Genomic DNA, 26,889 nt, shown 5'->3' on the forward strand with positions numbered 1-26,889 from the left:
GATTACAATTGAGTGCATCACATAATCAGTTCACAGTTCCACATGTCCAAAAGAGTAGGAAGAAGAAAAGCTTATTAAATCTGGTAGTTTTACAATCAGTAAGTCTTACATTTGTTCACTTCCTGCTTTCCTAATATAACTTAAGTTTTTTTGTTTTGTTTTTTATTTATTATTTTTTTATTTATTTTTTTTTGTCATGTAACGAAGTACGAGATGATATGACCATATGTGACAGGAGTGCTATGCTGTTTTTAGGAATCTTCTCTAAAAAAAAAAAAAAATGTCATTTGTGGTTTGGATATGCCTGGTCTTAAGAGCTCCAATGCAGGAGCTGCAATTGGATAACAACAGAAAGCAACCTTTGAAATGAGAAGGTGGCAATGTTGTTTTGATTGACACTTGCCCTTGTCATGGACCAAAATATTAGACATACCTGTGAGGATGATGCAGTGCAGATACAGTGAACACAATGCACCAAAGGTGGCAAAGCAGTATATTAGTGTTTTTTAGCTCCTGCATGTAAATGAAGTGATAAGTTGCTTCTATTCCTGTGAACTTGCAATGCTGTATGGGTCTGAGGTTTTATATATAGATCAGTATGGTTCTTTGTTGGCATTTCACGAGAGGAACGCTTGTGCAAGTTGTATCAATAATGACTGAGTTACAGTATGATGCTAGATGAAGCACTCACTCCCACGTTCATGTTTATTTTTCACTCATAAAGTGGTTTTCATTTATGACTATTTATCATTGTCATAAATCCCAAACCCCCTCACCTCAGACTGAGGAGAAAATGCCCTGAACATGAGTCAGCATCTGCGATGTAAAAGGTCAACCCCGGTTTTGCTTAAAAATAGTATTGCCACCACTCCAGACACACAGCTGGCAATGTTACTTCCGCTTCATTCACCTGTTGTTGCTCCAATTGAACTTTCCCATTATTGCTGCCTTGCTGCCTGTTTGCAAACTGCATGTTAGATGAATGTTTTTGGAAGCAGCTCTGTGTAATAGAGCCTTGCGGTCGCGTAATAGACTTGGATAACATACATACATAATATGTGCAGAAATATGAATCATAGCATGCATGCATTTGAAAAATGGTTTTCAGTAAGCATAATTCTAGCAGCATTTTTTCCTTGTTTTCTGGCTCTACTTGTTGTTGTTGGAATTCCTGTTCTTTCATGGACATGATAACACCTCTGCCCTGTCCATAGCTAGATAAGACTGCTCTGTGTATCCGCCCACCACGTCATGAAGGGTAGCTTGTAAAAAAAAAAAAATTGTTTTTTAGATAGTCAAGCGTTTTATTTCTTATATTGACATTGTGTATAGTGTAGCTTGTGGTTATTTTTAGGGCTTTATATACTACAGTCACAGAAAAAAATCCTTAACCCAACCTTGTTTTTTTAGTTCATTTGGTCACTTTAATGCCCGGCACAACTAAAGGTACATTTCTTTTTACAAATATAATGATCACATCAAATATAGCTCTTAAGAGTGTATATATAGCCATTTCTATGGTTTTCTTCATAATAACCAAAGTCACTTATGTTCTTATATCAATAACTGTATGGCATTGTACTGCAAAATGCAATGTTTGTAGGTATTCCATGTTCATTGTATTCTTCAGGAAACATACTTGTAGTAGTACCAGCCATTAAAATTAACAAGAAATTGAAGAAACAAGGCTGGTCTAATAATTTTTTCCATGACTGCACAATTTGTCTGCATGCAGAAGAAACAGTTCTTGAGGGAGTCGAACAGGTGTGAATGAAGCAGGCAAGCAAATATTAGGTCGAGTTAAGTTAAAATGATATATTATAAATGTTTTGGAAAGGAAAGGTGTATGTAGAACAAAGCATAACAAACAGCCCAAAAACAATGATTTAATAAACAGAAAACCACAGCTTTTACTTAAGATGCTGAGTGTAAGGTTTTTCTAGCCTCTTCAATCTTCCCGCTTGTTCAAATACCCGCTTCCTTCTTCGTCCTCTGCGTGGGTGTCGTACTCACGTGAGTGATGTAAACAATTCATCAAAATAGAACAGACTATATTTTGTAATGGAGGTATTTGAATTATCTGAATAATTGTTTCAGCCATAATTACATAACTGCAACATCTGTTCTCCACTTTTTTTACTGCCGAAACACAAGAGCCAATCAGGAGGGGACTTCATATCAGCTCACCGATGTCATATGACCTCTACAAAGTGACGGTGATGATGTAGGTGACTGCCAGAAAAAAAAAGCAACAGTGATAGTAATCTGCCACTAAAGCATTCTGTTGGGCGATGATGCTGTGCTCTGGATGATGCTGGATGTCCATGATGGAAAGGAGCCTCTTCGGTGTCCTTTGTTCTGCCACGGATGTCAGGCTGTCCAGCTCAGTGCCAATGACATAGTCTGCCTTCCTCAACAGTTTTTCCAGGCGTGTGTGACGTCCTTCATGAGAGTGCTCCCCAGTCTGGTAGAAGATCTGTAACAGCTTCTTGCATACATTCCTTTTGACTTTTTCCGGAGTTGACTTTGTTGTGCTGACTCAACAGCGCCTCTGCTGGTTGTTTTGTCTCAATTACGTTGAGACACCATTCATTAACAATCAAATTTGACACAATTCTTAGCTGTCAATCAATTTACAGAGTAATCAATGGCGATTACGGTCTGTCCACCGTTGGAGTAGCGTGGCGGCTCATTAGGAATGCAGCATCTGGCCCCGTCTCCTCACTCAGAGCCGTTTTTTAATTTCTCCCCTTGTTGAAGTGATTATTCAAATGGGCGTCCGTGTGGTACACTTTTCAGACTCCTGGTGGTAGTTGAGCCTGTGGCTGCGTGCATACTCATCACTGACTGTGTGTGTGTGTACATGTGTGAGCGTATGGTTGGACAGCACCCAACAGGTACCCTTCTGCAGCAAAACCCTATTAGACCACCACATCTCAGCCCTCAGGCTAAAATCATATTGTGTTACATGATTGGCAGGCAGCAATTTATTCATGAGGATGCCAATATTTCTTTTTACAGCATCTTGTGTAGTGCTGATGCACTCGCTAAAAGACCTATGCTTTATTTATTTTTTGTTCATCTTTTTTTTTTTTTTTTTTGCTACAAATCCAAAGCTGGCAAATTTTAAATTGCGGAATGTGAAGTCAGACTCACAGTGTAGCTTTTTAATTTTTAGGGCTTTTAACGTTCTTCACCTTAGATCAAGGATAATAACGCTTTAATATCCTTGGCCTATGGCTGATTAAATATGCTAAAACAATCCAGTGTAGGTCAAGATATGCCAAACAGAAATATAGTTGTAGAATTAAAACAATCAAATACATTTTTACCTTTTTGCAATTTTTTAAAATTCTTTAGTGTTAATGAAATATTTTGATTGAGAATTAGAATTCTTTATTTTAGTAATTAATTATTTTAAAATTTTAATTCCAAATTAATGTGATGTTTTGACAGTTTTAGAATTGGGTTCAAGAAGCTGTGTCATCTATAATTCATATTGAATTAATGAATTAATTATTTCTTAATTTGCAGGGAATTAGTACACAAATACATCTGGCAAATTTTGTTTCCTCAGATGAGGTAAGTCAGATACAATGTAATAATCAACAAATGCTGAAACAAATAATGATTGATTGATTAGTGTGAGTTGACAGTCAGTTAAAAGCAATGATGATTTTTCTCATGTTCTAAACATCCATCATAATGTTCTGAGGCAATCTTAATTTAATTTTTATCAATGACATGAATTATATCTTCTTATCGTATGCCGTAGGACAATAAAAGGATATTTGAGCTGCAGTCCACCAATGGCCCCGAGGCCAGACTTTGGACACCACCACCTGCTGTTCCTTTCCTCTCAACAAATGCTAATGCTCCACTTTGCAGAAGACTGGACTATTTTTGAAAAGAAACGTGACTTAAAAATAAAAACATTTTTTTGCTCCCGTTGAGGCCTCAAGAATGAGTGAGAGGCTCAGTCTTCATTAGCAATGCTGTTCCTCCTCCTCCTTCACTAGAATGCAGATGAGCTATGGAACCATTCATCTGCTCGGAATTGCCTCCCTGATTCCAATTTGAATCTTGTTTGCAGTCACGTTGTGTGAGCACACTTCTCTGTGTTAAAGAAGTCTCTTTATTGGAACGATCAGAGAGGATAATTGCACTTAAATGAACCTCATTTAGTGTTGGTCGGAGCAATTATTGGAACTGCAGTTTTTGGCATTTATGTATATTTTTAGTTTTTTGAACTGAACCATCCAGTCCGATCAGTATCGGGTTTTGATGCCAGCGTAAGGAATGTATCGGAAATTTTTGATCCATGAGAAGGGTTCTCTGTGTCCACTATGGGGGGGTCGGACCAACAGAAATTCATAATTGGACAATAAAAATGTGGAATTTTGTGGAAATTGACACAATGTGAATGAAGTGCTGTCGTAGTGAGGAGAAGGAACGTATTTCCTAAGCGGAGAGCTCAACCATGGCCGATTCTTATTAGGCGGCATGCGGAAGTTGGCGAAAAAATGTTCAAACTCAACTTACAGAGCATGACCGGAAGCTTTTGGGGTTAGCTTAGTTTAGCAGAGCATGCTAGTGTGGCAGTGTGTATGTGACTCAGGCTGAGTGTGTTTACACTGTGTTCTGATTTACGACTTGTAAATAATGGAAGCGAGCGTTTCACAATTCCCGCTGAAATGTTACAATTTGTTGAGGATTTTGTAACAATGTGTGCTTGTGGTGACATCCCATTTAGTTTTTTTGCATTTAATAAATGGACAACTTAGTCACTATGGCCTGAAAATAAGTGTAAAAGTGAAAAAACCCCAACTATTTCAATTCCCGCAATTTTCAAAAGCCGTCCCTCTCAGTAGCGGCCATGTTTGATGATTTTGACAGATTTTTCAAGGCACACAGAATATTGTGTTCTTGGGCTATGTAGACATGGTATATACCAAAAGACAGATTAGACTCTCATCTTTCATCAGGAAAAAAGAGATTGTTTCTACCTCTTTAAATCGCCAGTAGGAAGTAGGTAAGTGTCAGCAAAATATCAGTTCTCAACAAAAAAAGGTTGAAAAAAGGAATTCTGTGAAAAGATTTCACTTTGACACAAATTGAGACATATTTATATATCATAAACTATGCGTGTGGTCGCACATACATGTGTTAAAATTTCCCCTCAATGCGTAACCTTTGCGCTACATGGCGAGATGCCTTCTTTCTTCCTGGTTGCACCAAACATGATTTCTTCTACTGTGGAGCTGCATCATCACCTCTTTGTGCCTCTCGCTCAGAAAAATGTAAATGATAGCGCGAGCGGTCGGGTTGAAATAATTTTTATAAATACATCTTGGGTAGCGAATGAGTTAAAATGGAATATGGAAAAAAATTAATGGAATTAGGGAAGAACTATAATGGATTTCGTAGGGTCCTCCATGCCAGGCCTGTGCTATAGTGGTATCAGTTTGTCAACCAATGTAGCTCAAATATTATCAGCAAACATAACCAAAAGAGTTATAGCGAACACAGCTATCACCACACATGCACTGAATCTGCCCTCCTCACTCACATCACACACACACACACACACACACAAGCACTCCGCCTGATGTGTTCAACGCGACACAAAACAGTCGGACATCACATACATTTAGCATTACACAAAACTTGCCTGTAAAGAGGAGTTTATTACAGCCTCATATAAAATCAAATATAACTAGATGAAACAGTTTCAGTAGAAATTCCTTGTGAATGCTGAACTGAAATGCTGTTGAAATGTATGAATGTTGAAATATGTAGAATGAATTTTGAAATGTTGAACTCTATTATGAGTGGAGGAATAGTTTGAAAGCTGAAGAGCTTAAGCAAAACTGACATGCTGTTTACGTTGAATGTTACAGACGCTGACTCTGAATGCTATGGAAATGTGCTGAAATGTTGAATGAATGTAGCAATGGTTTTTAATGATTTTTGTTGTGGGAATTTTACTACTAGAGGATGATGGAAATGCTAACATGCTAACAGTTAGCATAACTTTACTATTACTAAGTGTCTATTAAAGTAATACATGAGAAAATGGTTAAAATGATAACAATACTAGCTTGCTAACTGCTAAACTGCTGAAAATGGTAAAAATGCTCAACCTCTGTGAGCCAGGTTCTTAATCCAGTAAGATAAAATTGGGAAAAAATACTTTTAGGGTAGGACTAATCATTTGACATGGTTATAGATCAGTTTGTTTGGGGATTTAGAATAATTACTTTAAAAAAATCTAACTTTCTCTCAATCTCTCTCAAGGCAATAGTAATTTATGGACATTAATATAAACAACCAGCGGTTACAGCGGTATTACCTGTGTGAGATCCTCGCACCATGACACAGCAGTCTGGGCACTGTGGGGGGTCGGACGACATGTCTGAATGGAGGTGTTGCGTTTTCTTCTTCTTGCCGTTGACAGGAGTGGATTAGCAACTAGCTTTGAGCTGCATAACCGCATCTAACATGTTTTAGTGTGGCCCGGAGTTCCGAACGTTATATGGCAACTGGATCGGCAGCCTATCCCGATCTGAAAATCGGACCAGGACATCCCTATTAGCGATGTTGTTGTTTTTTTTTTTTGGTATTAATGTGCGTAGAAGTTGATATCACATGAGAAAAGTTGGCGTCCATTTCTCAATTTCTCGACAAAAGTGAACCGAACCTTAGCAGAATGCACTCGTAAGTTGGTCGAGACAAGACGGGTTCAGATAACGGCGTTTACACTTGAACAAACAAACTGTACTAGCAGAGTAAATACACCACAGTGCGTGTAAAAGCATTCCCTGTAGCCATGACATCAAATATTGGCAAGAATGACATTGGCAAAGCGTCATGACAGTGACAGATATTAGAATGGATTTTAATTAGTTTTTTCCTTTCTTCAGTCCCCTTTTTTCTCCTCCCAAAGATTGGCTTAATTAATTATCTGACAATTAGAGATGCATGCATTGTTTTAAGTAATAATTGAAAAGAAACGATTCTCAAGGTGTGTACTCTTTCTTCCGGCAACAACCTCGAGAGATGTTTTACCATTCATGTTATTCAGGAGACACATTTTTGGAGTTTTGATCAGCTGGGTGCTTTAATCTATTTTTGCTGTAAATTAATGAATTTTTAAAGAGTCCCTCACTCGATTTGGGGTGTGGGGTGTCTGTTTTCACACAAGCATCTTCTCAGCCATACTCATTCCCTCCTCAGTAGAACTTTCTGAACTATTTTTATTTCTTTGTTTTATTGCTTATTACTAAAATTTACAGTGTGAACATGCATTATTAAACTAATGATTTTAAAATTAAAAGAATGGTTTTAATATCACTTAAATTAGACAATTTGAATGATTGTAATACATAATACATATATAACATATACGACTCTCGTGAGGATAAGCGGTATAGAAAATGGATGGATGTGTACTGCAGCATATTATTCATATTACAATGAATATAATACGTCATATTATTTCTAGGGCTGTCAAATAATTAAAAAGTATAATCAGATTAATTTCAGTTTTTGAATTACTTTATAACACATTGGGAATGTATTAAAAAAGCAAAAAAAGAGGGTAAGAGGGTGTTGGTAGTGGTGCCCTCATGGTGTCTGTGTGACTCATTACAATCTAAGATGACTCATAAGTGTTGCCGTTAAATTCTCAGAACTTCCTGCGAGCAGATTAGCAGAAACCTTCGCATATAAAAACTTTATAGCAAGGATGCTCATTACCTCCATCGTGAGCTACCTACGGTAGATCGCCAAGGTAGTTTGAGTCAATTGCATAAAGTCACTTTGTCTTTTGCATAATCATTTTCAATTCTTGTATATCGGTAATGTTTGATGCTAATGCTAACTGGATAGAAGACATACGTAACTGTGTGTCCTAATGAACGTTACCCAGCTATTTTGACTGACATATTACCAGTACTGGGGTTATGTACACAACTATTAAGGAATTATGTGTAATATAATTATGATACCAACTACTTTGGTTACCTATAAACATAAAATGTAAAATACTAATCATTAATATTTACAATAAATTTCAAAGTTTACCGTTTAGATTTTATATAGGTTACATTTTATAGAAAGAGGTAGATCATTTTGACTTCTACCTTACATGCAAAAGTGTGTGCACTCCAAATGTACAAACTGTAAATATGCACTAATTAAAAAAATTAAATAAAATTATATGCGTATATATATAGTAAATATATATTTTTTCTCTATTTAAAGTAGGAGGTAGATCTGTGGGAAGTTTAAAAGTAGCTTGCAGGCTGAAAAAGTGTGTGCACCCCAAATGTACAAATTGTAAATATGCACTCATTTAAAAAAAAAAAACAACAAAAAACATATATATATAGTTAATATCGATTCTTTTCTATACTAAAAGTAGGAGGTAGATCTGTGGGAATCGGTCGTTTTAAAAGTAGCTTGCAGGCTGAAAAAGTGTGAACACCCCTGCTTCATAGTATCATACTATAGCCACTATGCATGATTAAGTGCTGAATGATAACACACAGGAAAAAGGAGTAATTGAAATGATTAAGAAACTCCTCAATAAATGAGTGTATAGAAAGCATCTTTGGCGATCCGGTTACAAGTGGACAGCTCATTGATTCATAATGAATAATTCTCCATGTCTAAAATGACCGCTTGTGATCTCACTTGACAGCTTTATATGCAAACGATCGCCTACTCTTTGATAAGGAGCCAATGCGCTTGTTCTTTTGTGCCGATGGGAAGCAGCAACGCACCTGCTGAATAGAAAGTCACCCATCTGTAGCGGAAATGAAGTCAAAGCCCAAATCAAAACAGCGTAAATCATCATGAATGTTCTTACGTCCATCGGACATATTCTAAAACAGCCCAAACGACAGACTCGCATGCTTCGAGAGGCCTGTGACCTGAGCTTTCTTGACGGCGTTTGGTATCTGGTTTAATCATTACAGCGTCTCTAATGACAAACACATCATTAACCTACAAGGCCAGACCAATCTAGATGCTGGGAATCTGAGCAGAGGTGGGGCATTCCCTCCAGTGACACCAACTTGCTTGACAATGCGGTTTTGTCTGAGTATGAACCATGACTGGGATTTTTTTTGTTGTTGTTTGTGGTTCATTGTATTTATCTAAAAAATGTTGTTGTGTGGGAATCATGCAAAACAAATTATATATGCGTATTTTTTAATTTATTGTTGTATTGTGCTAGTCTCTTTGACATGCTTGGAAGTGAAGTACCACCTTCTACAGGACCAGAAAAAATATGCTTGTATGTATATGTACTCAGCTGGGTTCAAGTCTGGATGACTACCTACAGTGCATCCGGAAAGTATTCACAGCGCTTCACTTTTTCTACATTTTGTCATGTTACAGCCTCATTCCAAACTGAATTAAATTAATCTCTTACCTCAAAATTCTACACAAAATACTCCATTATGACAATGTGAAAAAAGGTTTTTTTTGACATGTTTTGAATTTATTAAAAATAGAAAACAAAAAAAATCACATTTACATAAGTATTCACAGCCTTTGCCATGAAGCTCAAAATTGAGCTCAGGTGCATCTTTTTTCCTCTGATCATCCTTGAGATCTTTCTACAGCTTAATTGGAGTCCACCTGCAGTAAATTCACTTGATTGGGCATGATTTGGAAATATAATAACTGTCTATATAAGGTCCCACAGTTGACTGTGCATGTCAGAGCACAAACACCAAGCATGAAGTCAAAAGAACTGTCTGTAGACCTGCGAGACAGGATTGTCTTGAGGCACAAATCTGGGGAAGGATACAGAAAAATTTCTGCTGCTTTGAAGGTCCCAATGAGCACAGTGGCCTCCATTATTCGTAAATGGAAGACGTTTGGAACCACCAGGACTCTTCCTAGAGCTGGCCGGCCTTCTAAACTGAGCGATCGGGGAAGAAGGGCCTTAGTCAGGGAGGTGACCAAGGCCCCGATGGTCACTCTGTCAGAGCTCCAGCGTTCCTCTGTGGAGAGAGGAGAGCCTTCCAGAAGGACAACCATCTCTGCAGCAATCCACCAATCAGGCCTGTATGGTAGAGTGGCCAGACGAAAGCCACTCCTTAGTAAAAGGAACATGGCAGCCCGTCTGGAATTTGCCAAAAAGCACCTGAATGACTCTCAGACCATGAGAAACAAAATTCTCTGGTCTGATGGCTTTCGTCTGGCCACTCTACCATACAGGCCTGATGGTGGACTCCAATTAAGCTGTAGAAAGATCTCAAGGATGATCACTGGAAAAAAGATGCACCTGAGCTCAATTTTGAGCTTCATGGCAAAGGCTGTGAATACTTATGTAAATGTGATTTTTTTGTTTTCTATTTTTAATAAATTCAAAACATGTCAAAAAAAAACTTTTTTCACATTGTCATAATGGAGTATTTTGTGTAGAATTTTGAGGTAAGAGATTAATTTAATACAGTTTGGAATGAGGCTGTAACATGACAAAATGTAGAAAAAGTGAAGCGCTGTGAATACTTTCCGGATGCACTGTATCTATCACCTTCACTTTCCCGTCCTCAGCACCCACTTGTCATCTTGTTTGGGCTCCTTATCATGTTGGGAAAACTGGGGCTCAAGCTTTTGTCAGAGTACATGTCAGAATTCCTGCTTCCCACAATGAACCACAGCTCGGCAGTATTTAGCCCCCAAACCATGATATGACACTTAGCTGAATGTTGTTTCCATCCAAATTATCTTTGGTGTTAATTTGGGTTAACTTTGCCTTGTTCATTCATTTCACCGCTAAGTTTCATTTCCTTGACAGTGACGTCAGTCTGTATTCAGAATGAATCAATTCTTCGAATTCATATCTTCAGAAAGAAAGTTTGTGGTCAGGATTGGCTGAGGGCGAGAGTTTCTTAAAAAGTGGATCAACTGTAAGATTAATCCTTGTTTTAGGGTTGTAAATGAAAGCAATGTATGGTCCACCAAATCAGGGTTTGCCATCATGGTCTCCAGTCCATGTGAATGTCTGATAAAGGTGCGTTCACACTTATGTTGTGTTCAGTTAAAACAAGCTGTGGTGCATTTCTATCTTAGTCTGATTCGCCTGGAAGCACATTCCTTTAAAAGCACATTTCAGATGCTTATTGTGAACTTACGTCTTCTCGGACCAGACCAGAGTACTAAACTGCAAGTGTGAAGACAGCTCTAAGTCGGTCAGTCCAAAGACGACGTCATCGTCGTCGGAGAGCCATGTGATCTGCATGGGCAAGCGCCATGTCCCGACGATGCTGTATCAATTGAACAAGACTGCGGCAGATGTGTTAGACCTCATCATTAAACACTTTATGCCTTCATGTCTTCGTGTCTCCAAGGGCCCCGCATGCTCGGCAGAATCATTGATCAAAACCTCTCAGAACCTCGTCGCCTTAGATGTAGTACTTTTGTGTGCTCTATGCGTGATTCAGAAAACCCCTAACGGAAGCCAAGGATTCTCTTTCTGGATTCGGAGAGAATGTTAATCTCCAGGGACCAGGAAACCCACACACAAGTTATGACTTGCTTTGGCTATATTAACCCAACTCACTAATTTTTTTCTTTTTCTACTACACTTTCTGCACCATACTCTCAAGTGCTCGTGGTTTAGCACACATCACGTCTGTGGAGAATTCCCAAGAATGCGTCTTGTTACTCAGATGAGTCATAGTTCCTCTGGCTTGCGTGCCTCTCCCTCAGGGTGGATGAATGAATGAATGAATGAACAAATGGGCGGAGCGAGAGGTAGTCGGATGACAGGACTTGCCGCCAAGGAGACGTGGTCCATGCCAGTTGCTTGGCGTAATTAATAGTCATTGTTTTATTTGTTTTGGGCATTGATGAACATCACACTTGCACAATTCAACGTGTCCGAAAATGAATCGGAAGAGCTTATTTCATCCATTTTGTTCAATTTTCTATTCGGGAGAGAAAGAATTGAGAATAATGGCAGATGGCTGATGCGGTAATGAAAGAAAAGGAAAGTATAAATAAACAAATAATCAAACATATAATTAAAATAGTTAAAAAATTGCCAGGCATGGCGCATGGGCCAAGCATGGGCTGTCCCCGCTGACTGATTGCTCTGATGAGGGCTGAGTCACCTTCTTCTGAACTGTTTCGAAATATCGGCCCCCAGGTTTGACCCTACAAGCCAGCCGTTCTGTCAATGAGCTGTGGCTCTGGGAGGGGGAGCCCGGTGGCCCTGGAAAGCAGCGTAGCTTCACCTGCGATCTGACAAATCTCCCTGCCATACTGTTGGAAGTCTCTATCGTAAGCCTTTTAACGTTTGATAGAACATTGCAGGCATTTAGCACTTTGGTTCTGAACTCCTGTATCCAATTATCACCCTATATGATGAAATACGTCTCCGCTAAAGCTGCTAACCTTTTGAAAAAGTGCTGATGAAATGGTATAAGTCTAGTCTCTGTGTCTCTCATACCTGCTCCTCTTGGTCCCCTGCCAAAACCTATGACTCACAGGAGACTGAGCGACCTACTTTCTCAAAGTCTTCTAGGAGTGCCAGAAGAGATCTCTCGCCTGTTTTTTTTTTTTTTTTGCTTTGTTTGCAAGACAATAGAGTGGGTAAATATAAGTCGTTTATTTTTTTAAATGCACTTAATGCACCCATTTTTAGATTTACAGAGCTGTGTCAGCAGAGCTTTTACTTCAGAGGATTCCCTTCATTGTCGCAAGGAGCAGAAGGTTTAAAGCAAATACAGTAGTTGAGCTTTGATGTGCAATTAGACGTAAACCGAGTTTCATGCAAGGCTTGCTAAACTAATTTAAGTACTGCCATTAACCTGCAGTATTGGCTTACATGCGATCATATTTCAAACATCCTTGTCATCCAGGTTGCCAGATGATGTTTTCTATGTGGAGACAAATGCTCTTTTGATAGAAACTAGTGCAAGTAGCCTGGGGCTATGTTGTAGTAATGATGGTGGTTCCTACAGGTGGCTTTAAATGTAGTAAATTAGCACGAAACACGCGATTATCGTCGTGGGACACTGGGAAAAAAAAGTTCTTCAGAATATGGTTACACAAACGTCCAGTGCATTTTGGACTTTTGTCAACATTGTACATTTTTGCCAAAGACACCTGTTATGCAAATGTGACTTTTTCTTGAGGTTGCGCGATATATTTTATATACCAGTATAGATCCTTCCAATTATACAAAAAAAATGACTTAAACTGGTACAAATGATAAAAGGGAACAAGACGAGTTGACGTCTGCACACCATGGCGGATATATAAGGTAAATGAAATGCTGTAATGATGAGGAGAAGGAACGTTTTTGTGTGTTTACTTGACAGACCGCTCAGTTCATTGTAAACACTGAAAAATCCCCCCCTGACCTAAACAGGTTGAATTGGCGATAAATGCCGTCTGAATCTCCTCTTATAGAGCGTGAATAGAAGCTAACAGGGGTTACATAACATGTTGTTGTATGTGATATAAACAGTAGGGGTGTCTTTGAATACTCAACTATTTGAAGATTCAATTCAGAGGAGTCTGCGTCAACTAGCAATCTCGCATTTGAATCACATAAAAATATTGTGTGATCAAAATGGAACCAATCTGACTACATGGGGGGTGCCCACAGCTGCCGCTAAGCACACATTTTTACAAAGAATGTATTTGTTTTTGTATAAATAGCATATTTTGATTCAAAACAGCCCAATTTTTTTGTTAAAGAATTAAAATGTGTGTTTAACAGAAGACCTATACTTACTAGTGGCACAATCCAGTTGATCTGAGAGCTTGATTAGAATGCTTGGAAGGCATTGTCAACATTGAGGGACTTATTGGCTCATAATGGCTACCAAAAATCATCCAAAGTGTGGTATTCTGAAAGTATTTGAAAGTATTCTGAAAAGGTTAAAGATGACTCCAGAAAGTGGACTGCAACTTGTGTCAGCAGCTTTTTACATATGATACAAGAACCAACAGCCAGCTTCATTTTTTCTATCCCAAAATTGCAAGTAATGGGGCTCCTAACTCGGAGTTTCGGCAAGTTGTTGTTTTTTAAGCCATGTTGTTCCTATTCTTTGTGCACCTTTCTGACGTGCACAAACACAGCGACTGTGTTTCGGTTTTGTTTACATTGCTTTCTGTGTCACTCATATATGTATTACAACTACCACGCTCATTTGTTCATCTTGTGTTTTTGCCCATTTCTTTGAGGTGGAAAAAAGTTGCAAATGAGATCTGTTGGGATTAGCTGTGCTCTTAAAGCAAGCAAACAAAAAAAAATGAAGAGTCGACTATTACTCCACTATGGGCAAAATCTAACAAATCAGAACTATGAAAATCCTTAGTCAATGACAGCCCTAGTGATGGACAGTCGTCCCTTGCTACATTGCGGTTCGAATATCACTCTCACTCTATTGTGTTTTTAAAAAAATAATAATAAATGACCACTGTTTTGTGGTTGGCTATAGACTATTATTACTAATAATATTGAAAAGCAGGTTATGTGTAAATGTTTAATATTCTATGTTTATATGACATTAGATCACTGCTTGCATTGCTAGCTACCTAGTATTCTAGTTTGTACTACATGCTATTCTAGTTGTAAATGGAAAACTCCCAATTAATTTGGGCTGGTTTTGATTGGAAGAATATGTTTGTTTGTTTTTTGCTGTTGACAGATTCTTGACTTTTGCCTTCTAATTGCTTTTTCCCCCATTTCGGGCCATGTTGGCCTCTCAATGCTGTGTTGTTGAATGCCATGCTTTGGTGATGCCTCCCTCTTCCCTGTACAAGTCTGGCTGCTTTGATATGTCAGTTTGGGTTCAATCTGCCGCCTTCGCCTTGACACGATTGGCTGCGCTCGCTTGCTCTGACCCCCTGGAAAGCCCCTGGCACGGCCAACCCCAGGGGGCTGTGTTCAGTCATTTATCGAGCTTCCTCCTAAAGACTGCCATGCCTTCATTTCCCTTTCTAGTTTCTCCCCCCCACATCTTATTAAGATGCAGACGGCAGAGTAGTATTTGGTCTGAAAACCTTGCTCGGGGGTGGGGTGGGGGGGTGGTCAATGGTTGTGTAGAAGGTTAGGTTAGGGGTGGGTGACTACACATGCAGCCTGGTTATGGACAGTGTTCTGATATCTGTGAAAGATGTTGGTCATAGTTTAGTTTCAGTCCTGGATTATTGCAATTGGCAGCATAAAACCCTAATGGGAGGACCCCTGTGTGTTTTTCACTTCCTGTATGTAAGTCATTCCTTTTCTAATAGGGGGAAAAATAAGAAAGTGTGATGATAGCGTTAGTAGAAATCACAGATAACTTATTGGGAAAACTTTTACAGAATTCACTACCAACTATATAATAAGTAATACCTTGATTCGATAACAAATAAAATAAAATGAATCCAGGAATTAACAAACTCAGTATAGTAAGTAAGTAAATACAGAATAAATGCTATATCAGACTGACAAACATTGGAGATGACTAATTAAATAAATACAGGATATTCACGGTAAATGATGTCAGATACTTTGATATTGATTAAATGCTAATGAATGAATGAATTCAGGATACTGTGGTTCTCAGTATTCAGCTTGTTCCTTGTACCTTGTAAATGTAGTATATGCTTGTACTGTTGCTTAAATGGACTCATATGAGTACATTGTTCCGAGTTCCATGTGTTACTCTGCATACTGATTTGCTAAAAGTGTTGCGCATGCATAGAACTGGTCCCTTGGTGGGGGAAAAAAAAGCTGTTTTTTTTTTTGCATTCATCTCTTTCACAGCTACTATTGTATTTATCATGGGATTATTCAAAATGTTGATTTAATATACCACATAATGCAAACATTATCCGGCAGTAGCAATGATGTTGTTTAATTATCCTATATTCAGTTGTCAATGCTTACATTGCACTGTTTTAAAAAATATGGATATGAAAGTGTGGAACCAAATATAGTCCAAGTTCTCTTCTCATTTTATTTAACCTTCTTCATATGCCCCCTCGTCTTTATGAGTCACAACGACATGAACAAGAATTTTCATTTTCTCTCTGATGCAATAAAATGCATTGAAGCTACTTTCATGACTGTCAATGGAATCTGTGGTGCCCCCTATGGGTTGTGGTCAGAGTGCTTTGGAACATGAAACAAATGCCCAATGACTTCTAGACAGTTAGTCCTGCCTGTTGCCCCTGCAAAACATTTTGCTTGACGGTGGCCATATTCTTTATTTAAAAAATATTTTTACCAATCTTGCCCAAATTTTACACAAACGTCTTTTGTGGTGATTCATCTTAACGCCATAAAGTTCAGTTGGTGTTTTTTGTAGAGCGCATTGAAATGTGTGACAAATTCAAACTTTGGGCTTTAATAACAGCGCCACCATGTGGTTTATCTGTTAGAAAAATAATAGCAACGGCAACAAAGTAGGGTGCATGTTTTGTAAAATTTTCACCGTTTTGTGTGCAGTGGTTCAGGAGTGGATGAGTTACACCAAAGGGTGTTCTTTTTCAGTATAACACAGGAAAAAATTGTGAATGAAATTGAGCTAGATTATTTTCGATTAGAAAGTGGAGCTTGCCGTGTGGTCAGCTGTGTGTGCCTTGTCGGTCTCCTCCTCTGTCCTTATCTTTGCTAGTGACTCATGCTGCATGCCTCATGATGCGCCACTCTCACCAAATGAGTCATGCTGAAAAAGCACCTTAATCGAAGGACGCCAAGGACAAAGCCTGTTGTGTTTCCAGTTCTGCTGTTCCCTTTTTTGCATATACAATATATCAGGGCCATTCAACCCTGTCATTCTGGGGGCCTCATTTTCAGAAAGCAAAGGACTGGGGACAGAGTTGGACTTCCCTTAATTATTATGCTTATTTTGTATATAATATAACGATGTGATATGTTAATGCGAGGCTGTTTTACTCACCAAAGGACTAATATAGGCATACTTTGAAATACAAGCAGTTCATCTATTCATGTCAAAGATCCTCTACATGTTTTTAAGGACCTGCTGAAATAAGCTAGTCAAAGGTCTTCAATAAGATGCACCATTACAAGTGTATTGTGTAGAGCCCTATGATTTCTGCATTCAGGGAATTAACGTTTGTTGAAGATTTTGTAGCAATTTGTGCAGAGGCTGGCATCCCATTAGAAAAGTTAGCCAGTTATTATCATTGTCAGGATGAAAATGTTAGGTTACTGTGTGATGATTTTAGCATTCTTGTTAAGATGACACAGTGAGTCAGATGTTAAATTGACTACTGACTCTTGCGATTTACGATGGGTTGACAAGCTCCTTGTGAGTTTTCCTATAGCTCATGTTTGACTCTTGTCAAATAAAGCGCTAACTGGTTCTCACACACTCGTGTGTGTCACAATATGCTGTTTTATGACATGGACAGCTTATGACATGGGCAGCTTTCATACTGTATGTACAAATATGTTATTTAGTCAACATTTTAGGGCTGCAACGATTATTCGAATAATTTGAGGACCTCGATTACAAAAAATATATTTTATCTGCTTCGAGGAATTGCTTACGTTGCCAACACTTGTACGTCACCCACGCAGAGGGCGACAAAGGAAGTGGCTGTTTGAAGACGCAGGGAGATTGAAGAGGCTAGAGAATGCGACAAGACAATTAAAGAGAAGGAAAACAAAAAGTTAAAAAACAGACAGAAAATGTGTCTAAACACTGTGACGTATAGCCTTTAGAACGCAGCACTTATGTACCACAATAGCAGTACTTTCCTGATACACCGTCGCCGCTGTGCAGCAATAATGACATCCCATTGTGAAAGCGATCACTGGCTGAGGATAAAAACCGTGCAGTAAGATGCATACACCTTTTACAATTTCCACCTATCGTGTTTTAAGCCGCTATGTTATGTAGGTTGTGTGCGAAAGTTACTTGTTTTTTGCGCCGATTGCACCATTAACTCCATTGCAGAAATGTTATATTATTATTGCGTCACTAAAATATTTGATTGCTGCAGCCCTACGGAATTTAATGGGTGCGTCTTAAACTTCTACACTGGAAATTACAGTAAATCTTTGGATCATTTTAACAGTAGCTCGCAGGCTGACAAAGTGTTAGCATCCTTGGAATACTGTATGTTCTATCAGTCATATTGCATAGCCTTCTACTATGTCTGGAAATGTGAAGCAGCTTTACAAGCTGACAAAATTAAAATATAATACTCCAGTTTGTTTTGCTGTGGTTTTCCTGCTGGTACAGTACCTGGCATTCACACAGTTGTAGTAGATGGATGGATGAATGAATGAATGACTCATCTGGGTTGGGCAGTATGGCAATAAGAGATCATGTAATGGTAGGAATTTCTCTGCGAGTAGTGATGTGGTAAAACAAGACTTAAACAATGAAAATGAGAAGTAGACTGATCTTTCAAACATTTTGATGAGATTCTACTTGCGCTCTTAAAATTTTAAGTTAGGGGTCACTGTGCTACTAGTAATAAAAGTTAGTCTGGGGGCCTGAGTTGGAAGGGGACAGGAAGACATTTGTGCACAAACCATTGCTGTCACAAGTTGGCTTTCCATATGATCAGACATTTGTAAAGAGAGGTTAACCTCTGTATTATTTCAATTAAATAAAACTACAATTAAGTAAAACACACTCTTTGAACAGAGAAGGGAACAGGAAGGCAGATCAATACTGGCACCTCGTGGCGTTTATATGAAAAAGCTTGTTTTATGAGAACACACATAGTTTTGTGGTTGCTTGTATGTTTAAAAAAATTGGTAGAGCTGCAGTTATTTTATGTGCATAAAAGTAATTACAACAATTGTAGAATATTGGAAATATGCATAATGATGCTGTCTTCAAGTGATATAAAAATAAATATGTGGGGAAGTACAGAATACAGAAAGATGTTACACTTTTGTGGTTTGTTCCTGGTCACCTGAGCAAGGTGCACGGAGGTGCTAGAAGCCTGTTGGCCCAATTTAGCTTACCGGTATGTACTGTCTGTATGCAAGCCCAATACGGTGTGGTGTGCATTCATCGTGCAGGGCGGTATCCTTGTGAAGTCTGCATTGGGTGTTTGCCGTCTGTATCTAGGGCCCAACGTAGAAGCTCTCTTCTGTCAGATGTGTGAAGCTGTGCAGAGGCAGCCACTGGGAGTTCTGTTTCATCTCCTCTCATGCAGCTCCAGAGCAGACATGCAAATCCTCCATAATGAGCGCAGCCTGTGTGGTGCTTGTAGGAAAGCGAAGAGGGAGGTGGTGGGGGGTTGAACTCAGGAATGTAAAGTGTAGAAGGGGAATGTGTAGGAAAAAGGTGACACAGCCGACAGCCGTACTGCGAGAGTTTGGAGGGATATTTTTGCAGTAAGAAGCGTAAGAAGTGAAAGGCACTATTTCCTCTCAAATCAAACATTTGATTAGCCAACCATGGCTGTGCTCTTCCTGACAACACTGAAGTCAAGATGCAAATAGTGCCAAGTTAATTAGCCTTATCTTTTACACCAGCAAGACACGACGTGGAAAAAAAGTATGAAACACAATGCGCCTCGCTAATCACTGTGCAGTGCAGTCAAGCTTTGCCGTGCATTTTGTTATGTTTTGCATCTTGCTTTACACTTGTGGAAAGCTTAGATGTGAGGGATTTTGCTGATGAAATATTTGTTAGTCTCAGCCTAAAAAGACACTTATATACAGTCATGTGAAACATTGGGACACTTTTGTTTTTTTTCTAGGGATGCTCCAATCAGTTTTATGCTGCCGATTCTGATCATCCAGGACTCATTCTTTATTTATTTATGCATGATGTTGTGTTATGATGCAAGTGGCGGACATACTGAGCTAGCAAGGTTGTTGTCGTGTGGAGCATGTCATCACACTCTAGCATCATTACAGTAGAAAAACTGATATATGGATATGTACGTCATTTTTGTTGGATGATATTGTTTGGCTGATATTATCCAACATCCCTATAAAAAATTGTATTGTAGCGTCTACCCAAGGGGTCTCAAACTCAATTTACCTGGGGGCCACTGGAGCTAGGGTCTGGGCAAGGCTGGGCCGCATCAGCCCCCCCCCCCCCCCAAAAAAAACACATTTATTAAAAACAGAAAAATATACAAACTTTTTCAATGCTTTGGTTCCAATTTTCTACAATAAAAGCTCTGATAAAACATTCTACTGTTCTCAAATATCTTAATTTTTATTTTTCTGCACAAAATAAGATGAAAAATAAATAAACAAATCAAGAATAAAAATCAATCGATCAGTAATAAATAAATATAATAATAATAATAAAACAGCAAATAATAAAAACTTAATAAACCACATATAGTTGGTGGGTAGACAAATTATTTTTTTCAGATTCAAATTAAGAAAGAATTATTACAGCCCTGTAGACATGACAAAACACGACTATAGTCACATTTCACATTTATATAACATATTGCGCAACTGCAGGGTCTTGAGATACATGCTAACGCGCAAACTAGAGAGCTAGTGACCTAAACGGTAGCCTTCAAGTTATTTCCTTTAAACTTAAATAGCCAAAAACTTGCCACTTCCACACGGATAGGGAGGATAACTATTAACAGTAATAATTTTTCTGGGTACATGATACCATACAGCATCCATATCAACATTAAACTTTCATATCAAGATGGGGGCCTCAAACTAGTGTCCTGCGGGCCGCATGTTTGAGACCCTTGATGTAAAGGAAGCACATGTTTAGTTATATAATGTATTTTGTATTTTCAGCTTGGTTCTGGTACACTACACATTGTCATGTTTTTGCATTGTCTAAAGCAGTGGTTTCAAAGGACGTACTTGGGAGGTGCCAGATGTCTTTCAGGGGAGGTGCAGGCGGCTTGAGACAAATAAGGAAAACACATTTTGTTCAAACCCATCTCACTGCAAAATTCATTTATAAACAAAACCTGTTGTTCATAGGAGGCTACTAGATGCACTCCAGTCCATTCAGGATAGCAGGGAGAGCATGTTTACAAGTTATTGTCAGTCAGCAGCACCATATCGTGCAGTCTTCCGCTGTTTTGTTGAACTCACTAGCGAATTACATGCTGTCACATTGTTATGATGTTACACAATTTACATAGCAAGCGTGGTTAGTGATGCCTTCACTGCACTACCCAACATGAAACCACATGCAACATTAGGGTTTACCATTCTCAGTTGTCCTATGGCACAATGTTAGTATGGTGGCTTTTTTTTTTTACTGGCCATAGTGATTTCAATTTAAAGGGCCAATTCTACACCAGGACACAATACAAATAGAGTAACATAAAGAAACCCCATACCGATCAAATGATTTCCCAAGCTGGAAGGTGACTGTTGACCCATTCATTATGTCAGATATTACACTGGAATGTAATGAAAATGTCAACTGCCCACACAAGCTTTTTTCTCTCACCTTTCCCTTCTGGAAAGGAGAGTTCCCCATTGGAAACAAGTGCTACGGTATCTACTGCTCTTACTGCCGACTGAGTGACTAATCAGTCTTTACGGGTAATGCTGGGTGGGAATTCCTGGGTCGCCTGCAAGTTTTGACCAATTTTATTGCTCATTTTTTTTGGTCATCAAAAATAACTAGAACAAGTCTTAATTTTGAAATTGGTGACATTGTCCGACATGTTTTACATGTATTGATGATTTATTTTAATTTATTTGTAAAACCAAGACATGTCCAAACCTTTGACGGGTAGTGTAATTTGGTATTTACTTGTATTATATGACAGGGCTGTACTCTTAACTTTTTCACCAGGAGCACCGAAAAAAATTTAGGAGCAATGTGAAATTTCTTAAATAACACAATTTTATTGTTAAACTCAAACAATATACATATGCACTCTTAAACACAGTGCCATCATAAGGCCTACATCTCCCTAGGACTATGTAGTATGACTATGTATGGCATGGATGAATCATACATAGCCTGGAATACTACATCCTGTACATACGTACATGTACTAAGCTACACATACACGCTCATAACATGACCAACATCACGTCACATGTGATTACATTACTAATGAGGCCAGCAATTGTCTTTTGTACATTTGCTGGTGTCAAGTTTGGGCAAACTGTCAAATTTTTTTCAGACTCCTATGTGTCTACACATTCAGTTTTTTCTTCTTACTTCTTCTTCCAGTTACTGTATATTTTTTGTCTAAAATGTGCCCTTCACTGGCACATATTTCACAGAGAAGGAGTTAAGTGTCAACAAATGATTGTGTCCACGCTGTTTTTTTGTGGCACAATCAGGCAGGCATCTACAGCAGATTTGTGGAGGCGCGCTCCAGCCCCAAGCCTCTCCCGACCACTTCTTGATGAGTAAATGCATGACGAAGGAAACACTTTCTCGTTTCCTTTATTAATGCGCGCTGTGCAGGAATTCAGAGCGGAGTTATAATGCACACAAACGGAACTTACTTCACAGAGAATAGTCACGTTTCCTGCATCGCTTCAGTATCCATCTGATAACCTAGCTTGTTAGCTCTATGTCAGATGCTGTAATACGCTGTAATACGCTGTAATACATTCTCTAAAACTTCTGTGAAAAAAAAACAGAATGGTCTCCTTGACAGGACCCGGCAGTGTGGCACTGTAGTGTATTGTTATATTGTTTTACAAAGTCCTAGCTTACCATGGTGTAAAAAAAAAAATGGTTTCTTTCGCCATTTCTCCAGTTGTCTCCTCTATTGCTGCCGAGTGAGTGACATAGGAAGAGCTGCGCCTTGCTGGTCTGTTTGTATGTGTACACAAAGTTGCATGAAACACAATTCAAGCACAGATTAAAAATATGGATAGATTAATTAATTTATGTAATTAGTCTTTTTTTAATCTTTCCAAAAAATTCCAGAGAAAAGCCCTCACCATGAGCTATTTTCATTTAAATTTCTTTAGTGTGGCAGAAGAAATGATTGTGGCAATGATCGTACATCTTGCTGATTTTTGTCGTCACTGTAGTCCTGCATGAAGGCTTGTATGAAAGATGATTGGACGCAATTTACAACACTGTTGTTAACCCCTCATATGCTGCTATGATTACTGATCTGCCATTCATCCCTATTCACCGGGCAAGAACATTTGATTGCAGACATGCTCGTACGTAAGTTTAGTTTTGTTATGGTTATGGTTAGTTTTTCTAGCATCTTTGCTGCTAACATTAGCCATGGCTGTACTTACAAACTCCTCTAATCACCTTCATTCATTCATTCATTTTCTACCACTTATCCTCATGAGGGTCGCGGGGGGTGCCAGCTGCCTTCGGGCGAGAGGCGGGGTACACCATGGACTGGTCGCCTGCCAGTCACAGGGCACATATAGACTAACAACCATTCACACTCACATTCATACCTATGGACAATTTGGAGTCGCCAATTAACCTAGCATGTTTTTGGAATGTGGGAGGAAACCGGAATACCCGGGGAAAACCCACACATGCACGGGGAGAACATGCAAACTCCACACAGAGATGGCCGAGGGTGGAATTGAACCCTGGTCTGCTAGCTGTGAGGTCCGTGCGCTGACCACTCGAACGCCGTTCACTCCTAATCACCTAATGACAGCAAATCAATTTGCACCAATGTATTCCACTCAAACACAAGAGGCCCAACACATTAAAACTGATTCTTATAAAAAAGCAACTTGCATACAGAAGTTAGAAATTACAAATGAGAATAAAATAAAACACTAATTATGAATGCAATTAACTTTAATGTATGCTCACATTTGACACCCCTAATTATAAGCATTGAATTCAATGTACTTTTCGACTATACAGTATTCACAATTAGAATTAAAATGTTTTGTCTCCATTGTGATATTTATTCATGATATTAGCCAATGTTGTGAGCTCGTGTCTATTTATATTCCTGAAGTTTCATTCTTTCCCTCCAGTCTAATAACTTAATCTCACTCCCTTTGATTTGGTTTTATAATTTGTCATGACATTTGTCAACTGGAATTTAAGCGTTCGCCGTAGGCCCGCTTACTGTTCACGTGCCTTTTTCTTTCAGCCTTAAGCCCCAGCTTTTATCACGTACTCTTCTGGCTCTTATAAGGCGTGCAACCTTAAAGCAAATCAATTTTATTATTTCTCCCTGCGAAGCTTAAACCAACAATGACTGCTGCTTCCATGTCCCTCTCATCCACACCCTGGTAAATAGCAACATCGTATCCAGGATACCAACTTCATTGAAATCATGTGGAAGAAGGGTGTAGCGTGGAGAGAACAGGTATAGACATATAGACATTAATACCTGCTTATTTCCAATCAAAACATATTTCGAGCCTGTCACTCATTTTTTTTGCTTACTATCTCCGCCTTCATCATAGCAGATGGGGGGAAAAAACGTTACTTGGAAAATGCCAAAGGAATTTCTCTGCTTGCGTAAACACAGACAGTGTCTAGCATTGTAAGAGTGTAATGATGGTTACCTTGTTGCTAGCATTCTACGACACCTTTCCCTACTACATGTCATCCATAATTGATCAGTTGTGCTGTATTTCACCCGAGCGTGATAGTCTGTGTGTGCGTGTGAGTATTGCAGATTAAGTCTGTAAATTATCATCACAATATTACCATTATAATAGTTTGACAATCGTAATGGTGATATTTACAGTACAGTCATCCCTCATTTATCGCTGTTAATTGGTTCCAGATCCGACCGCCTTAACTGAATTTAGGTAAAATATTAATAAATGGAAGGTTTGTTAGAGCAGTGATTTTCAACACGCATATTCAGACGTTCTTCAGTTTTAAAAATGGAGGCCAGCAATCGGCACTGGACGAAGCAAAGTTTGTTTTTGATTCAAACAAAATTTCAAGACTGGACAGACGAAAAACTGACACGGAGTTATTCCAACAAGTAAAAGAAAAACTTGGGGAAGCTGATATCACGTGATGTTGATGTTTACGTTTTACTGGGCATGCCCTATTGACTATTCTGTTTGATTTTCACGGCGCATGTAGACAAGAGATTGGAATATTCTTTTCTATGGATACCATTGTTTCCCGAAAGGTCATTCGGAAAGAGAAAAACTCGTCATGGCTACTCTGGAGTGTCTGTGGTGTAAAGACTGGCAGAGCAATGTAATATTGGTCTATGTGGCAACACCTACCTTGTTCCTCCGATAGACTTTGAGGTCGTGGTGACATTTTGTAACATTTTTGGTTAGTGGTGTCCCACAAGATTTTTCCAATGTAAAAACGTGTCGTGGCTCAAAAAAGGTTGAAAAACACTGAGCTAGAGCATAGGAAATGTCTTGACTTTCTAAATGTTTTTACCGTTATTTGCGTCTCATAGACATGTCCCTATAGTCACCTTTACATGCTAAATGCTATGTATGGCTGACTACATGCAGTGTGAAGGCAATCTGATCTATTGTCATATAACATTGCTGATACCAGTCGAGAAAACTGTCCGTGTCGGTCACCGGCGTTAATGCGCCCACTGTGTTCATTCGGTTTAAAACCGAAATATTCCCACACTGCGTCGTAGTTGACTGCAGTTTATTTGGCGATAAGACAAAAGCTCTCCCAATTATGAAGTTATCATACTTTAATCCTTTTTTTTTGTTGTGCGCTGTTGTTGTGCTGGATTACGGCAAAGTGGGAAAGGTCAGGGATTTATGGCTGGGGGCCGCCCCTGAGCAATACTCTTTTAACACAGAAACTCCCAATCACCATGTCACGTTAATGTTTACTTGAGGTTGCTGTTGCCTTTTCTCCATAGGTAAAAACATCTGTATGAATGCTGAAGCAAACTACTTTGTTCCAGACTAAATCATGTTTTAACACCACACACACAAGTGTAGGATTTAAACAGCAACCTTGGGTCTCTGTCAATGCGAATAATGGACTATGATGCCTTAAAGTCATATTTTTAAGAGCAAGCAGATTTCTCTTGTAAAGAAAAATGCTACACGCGCTCCCATACGCCCTCATCCCTGCATCGTCCGTGGTTGAGCAAATCAAGTCCATAATTATTCTGCCAATCAATTGGGAGCGCAATTGTGGCTGTGAGGCAGTTAAATGCTGATGGGAACAACCTGTCAGAAAAAAATAAAAGCTAAAAGCGTAGCTAAAACCACCATTTCCTTTTAAACCCATTGAACTCCATGTAAAAAAATAGGCAGAAGAGACTCATTTGTCTTATTTATCATTGCCAAACATAGGGAGGTCTTAAGTACAGCTGCGTGTGGTAAAGACAAAATGTGTCCAGGCGGGAGGACAGAGTTGGCACTGCATCAAGTGAGCCACTTCAGGCTGTCTGGAGAGGCCTCAAAGGAAGCAACATGGATGCAGAAACAGTAGCCTCTTTATCACATTGATCCTACATTTATCCATCCTTGCCTTTCCCTCAAAAAAAATCAAAAATCCCACTCTTATTGCGATCATTACAAAAAAACACACATCACATGGTTTGTGTTTGTGGCCCAAACAGCTTGCCAGGGAGGCATCCCCGTGTTTTGAGGTGGCAGGGGTGCCCTGACACAGACCATGCGAACCCAATTACCCTGGTCCCATTGCCTGGGGGGGCCGCGTTAACACACTCGGCCCATGAGAGGTTGACTCTTTGCCAGCCTGGCAGCCTGCAAAGGCCTGCTGCTGAATCACAAATAGACCACTTATGCATGCACTGGCAGGCCAAGTATTTTGGTGACAACTTTGTGAAGGACCATGTCTGTACGATCATGTCGTGATCATCACGCGACCCTAGTGAGGATAAATGGCATAGAAAAAGGATGAATGTATGGATAATATATTGGATCATAATGTGAGTAGATTGTAACAAAAGCAATAAGATTTAATGTTCCAAGAGTATTTAACATTGTAATTGGAATGTCAAGAGCTTCTAAATTAAACATATGCAGAAACATGATAGTAT

The 26,889-nt window shown here is 39.0% G+C and overlaps 1 protein-coding gene across 1 annotated transcript in view; it reads left to right on the forward strand.

The window, feature by feature from the left end:
• The window catches only part of foxj3 (forkhead box J3), a 126,948-nt gene that overhangs the window by 1,919 nt on the left and 98,140 nt on the right, over positions 1-26,889 (forward strand). The gene's annotated exons all lie outside the window — the stretch shown is intronic.

The sequence above is a fragment of the Doryrhamphus excisus genome, linkage group LG18 (assembly GCF_037039965.1).
Source record: "Doryrhamphus excisus strain RoL-2023G ecotype Guam linkage group LG18, RoL_Dexc_Guam_v1.1, whole genome shotgun sequence".
Taxonomy (NCBI): domain Eukaryota; kingdom Metazoa; phylum Chordata; class Actinopteri; order Syngnathiformes; family Syngnathidae; genus Doryrhamphus; species Doryrhamphus excisus.